Here is a 4,384-nt window from a genome sequence, read left to right as displayed (position 1 = left end):
TAACATTGTGTCTCCTTATGATGTAACTGAAAAGAATACAAAAACAACAGTTGATGGACAGAATGCAGAGAAATGTCATACATTCACCCCTGTACAGAGATCTGGGCCTAAATCCATCGTTTTTTTGCACACCATGCCATTCCAGTTTGAACCCAGCCATATGCAAATCAGTCTCGACCCTGTGCCCCATCGGAACAGTCCAGCCCGAACTGCCAAGCTAGGTCCTCCCTGGACTGGAAACAAGCATCCTAGGACAGGTTTTGGACTTTCAGCCCTCTTTAGCCAGGATAGCTTGATTCAAGTGGCATGGAGAGCACGGGACTCACGTCTGAGCATACCCGTCCCACTCGGGGTGACAAATGCAAAAACAACAGTTGATGGACAGAATGCAGAACAATGTCATACATTCACTCCAGTACAGAGATCTGGGCCTAAATCCATCGTTTTTTTGCTCACCATGCCATTCCATTTGAACCCAGCCATATGGAAATCAGTCTTGACCCTGTGCCCCATGGGAACAGTCCAGCCCGAACTGCAAAGCCAGGTCCTCCCTGGACTGCAAACAAGCATCCTAGGACTGGTTTTGAGGTTTCAGCCCTCATCAGTCATGATAGCTTGATTCAAGTGTCATAGAGAGCACGGGACTCAATGGCCCGTCCCACTTGGGGTGACAAATGCAAAAACAACAGTTGATGGACGGAATGCAGAACAATGTCATACATTCACCCCAGTACAGAGATCTGGGCCTAAAGCCATCGTTTTTATGCTCACCATGCCATTCCAGTTTGAACCCAGCCATATGCAAATCACTCTTGGGCCTGATTTACAGAATGAACTTAAGACTCAATCCTAAACTTACTACTATTTTTGGTATTCACAGAATGCACTTACTACTTTTGGCATTCACAGAATGAACTTACTACTTTTGGTATTCACAGAAGTTAGGATTTTGTCTTAAGTCTGTCTTAAGTTTGTCTTAAGACAAATTTAAGACAAAATCCTAACTTCTGTGAATACCAAAAGTAGTAAGTTCATTCTGCGAATGCCAAAAGTAGTAAGTGCATTCTGTGAATACCAAAATAGTAGTAAGTTTAGGACTGAGTCTTAAGTTCATTCTGTGAATCGGGCCCTTGACCCTGTGCCCCATGGGAACAGTCCAGCCCGAACTGCCAAGCCAGGTCCTCCCTGGACTGGAAACAAGCATCCTAGCGGTTACGGGCTTTCAGTCCTCATCAGCCAGGATAGCTTGATTCAAGTGGCATGGAGAGCATAGGACTGTAGAGTTGTGCTCTAGTGTTTCCGCCATAACGTGACTGAGTACACTAGGAGCGCTGGTGGCCATTTTAGGGTATTGTAGCCCAGCCGCAGTACGAGCTGGAGATTTCCCCGGCGCTCTCATTTTGGTACAATAAATACTTAAACCACACTACGTGTCCACCTCTTAAGTAACCCCAATTGCCTCACTACAGGGACTCACATCTGAGCATACCCGTCCCACTCAGGGTGACAAATGCAAAAACAACAGTTGATGGACAGAATGCAGAACAATGTCATACATTCACCCCAGTACTGAGATCTGGGCCTAAATCCATAGTTTTTTTGCTCACCATGCCATTCCAGTTTGAACCAAGCCATATGCAAATCAGTCATGACCCTGTGCCCCATTGGAACAGTCCAGCCCGAAGGACACTCAGAATACGGAAATGTAAACAATACACTAAAAGTAATTAATCTGCTAAACCATGTGTGACGGTTCTTGTGCTAGTGGGAACAGCTGGAAGGGCCCTGAAGGAAGCTTAAGGTGGGCATTGTAGGCCTATTAGAAACAAATTCTGATATAGCGGGAGGAGGAAGCAGCTAAAAATCAACTTTGCATATTTGCATATAGTTAGGCATCTTGGCCATTTTTCCTACTATTAGGACAGCTAGAGCCACAATGTTTTGGTGAGTGCCCACTCTAGAATCCCAGGCCCTGATACTGCAGTAGGTGGAATTGAGGGTGTTTTCCTCTAGACACTAACCATGCTTTCATGTTTATTTAAAAAATCGTTTTTAAATTGAATCTGGCTGATACCTATCCTAACGTTGTCCAATAATTCCTATGTAGCGGCAGGGGCGGTTTTAGGCATGTACAAGCAGTGCACCTGCACAGGGCCGCCAAACCCCAGGGGCCACCACGCCAATATATATCCTTAATATTAAAATCCTCTGAGGATGGATGGCAGGGATTTGGCGGCCTACGGCTCTGTTCCACTTCCAAACACCCTGTCCACACCTCTTCACTGGCCTCCGCGCCTGCGTTCCTCCGTGGGCCCCCTACCTATACTCCCTGCCCAGGGCCGCCATGAGCCTATAGCCGCCCCTGGTAGCGGGAAGAGGGAGCAGCTAAAAATCAACGTTGCGTATTTGCACATAGTTAGGCATCTCTGCCATTTTTCCCTGGCCCTGATGTATTTAATGTCTCCATATAATTATATATAATTATATATAATTATATGTATTTAATTGTCTCCATATAATTATATGATTTTTCAACACTGTGAACAATACGATAATAACTTATCTTACAATTAAAACAATCATTTCTCTTTTATAGCTTTCGGCAATTTATCACAAATATGACATGCTAAGTAGCTCTGGGACATTGATATTGATGTCAAGTTTTTAAGGTAATATATTGATGAGTGAACTATCATTATTTAGTATCACTATCATTATTTAGTAGCCCGCTGCATCGTATTTCTAGTATTTGTCAGATATCATCATAAAGTCAAAAGGGAGGATTTACATCATTAAGTAGAGTTTCTGGATCTCTTATACAACAAAAAGTCACCCGTAGCACATGGCTATAATTAGGTTTATTAGTTAAAATCTTGTCTGTTAATATCAGATATATAGACATTGGTAGATATAAAATATCCTTTACTAATGTCGCTGATAGTCTAGTTTTTCTTTATTTCATACCAGTCCGTCGTAGCTGTTTCCATCCAGAACACAAGCACTTGAGGAATATCATCACGATATAGTCAAGCCCATTTATTTTTAGGTAATTAAAGATGATTGCGAAATAAAAAATATAGTAATTAAATTAAACGAGGGACACCAAACTTAAGTAAGGTAATAGGCATACTCTGTTCTCTCTTTTTTTCAGCAAGAAGAAGATGGTCATTACTTCAAATACTACATCCATTACTATCACTCTCCCTTCATCATTAAAAGGGGATTTTAAGTAAGTTTCCTCTACAAAATATATTAGGTAGAATCTGGCACAGCCTATATCGATTGCACCGAGGCAATTCTGAGAATATAAATATTTTGTATTTCAGAATTATATCAGTCAAAGAAAATAGCATAACCATCTAAGTTCAGCATTTTCACGTGAACAAAGTAAGTTGTTGTTAGGTACTTTTTCTAGCTATATATTATAGAAAGAGTGTTTTTTTCTTTTTTTCTTTTTAAATCCATAGTTTTTACAATTCATACTTTGAGTGTTGCAATGTGGTACTCAAACAGGACAATGTCCAGAATTGTATCAAGAGATTTGTCTTTTTGATATCTATGGAGGCGATATAGAAATGTATACTTGTGGTCTAATATTTAGGTAATGTTTGTACATGGCATTCAAGATGTTCTTGTAATTATACTGTTAGTATATTTATGTTATGTAAATGTAAATGTAAATGTCCAATCGGGCCAGCTGCGTTCCAACTTCAGTACACATCAGCTGCCTACATAGTATGCCAGGAATCGCAATTAGGCCAGTCAGCCCTCAGGGGGTGTCGCTGGGATGAGGCGGAGAAGCTGGAGATGCGATTGGCAGGTGACAACAAGCATTGGCATAGCCTATAGGTCTCGCTTTTTGGACCTTTAAGTGATTATCTAGAGCTATTAGCTTTGCCTCTTACCCTTCTATTTTTAACAACACTATTCTAAACCCACTGCATGTCAGAAACTAGACGAACGATTACGCTGTAAATCTAGACTGTGAATATATTAAACCGGAGAAAAACACCGGCTGGATTTCCTTGATATAGGCAAAGGAGATGTTTTTTACTGTGGACTTTTTCTCGGATAAGTGTTGAGCTTTCTGACAATGGAACTCCTGATATGGCTGAGTTCTTGAAGTGTGAACAGTTTTCAGTAAAACTTTAAATCAGAACCTGCGAAAAAGCCCGGACAGCGAGAAAGCAGTGCTTGTTATTTATTTGTGTCGTAGCTGAAATGAAGCAAACTACTAATAGCACCTCAGTTTCTCTGGTTAGAAACTAGCCAGAATTTGGAACTGCCTGCCTACTCCATTGTTTTTTTTGTAGTAAAAATGGAAATCATTAAAGAGTAATGGGTTCCGTTTTTTTGTGTTTTAATTTCAATTTCAATTAATAGT

Source organism: Lissotriton vulgaris, chromosome 1_2, assembly GCF_964263255.1.
Source record: "Lissotriton vulgaris chromosome 1_2, aLisVul1.2, whole genome shotgun sequence".
Lineage (NCBI taxonomy): Eukaryota > Metazoa > Chordata > Amphibia > Caudata > Salamandridae > Lissotriton > Lissotriton vulgaris.
Note: the sequence above shows the minus strand (reverse complement) of the source record.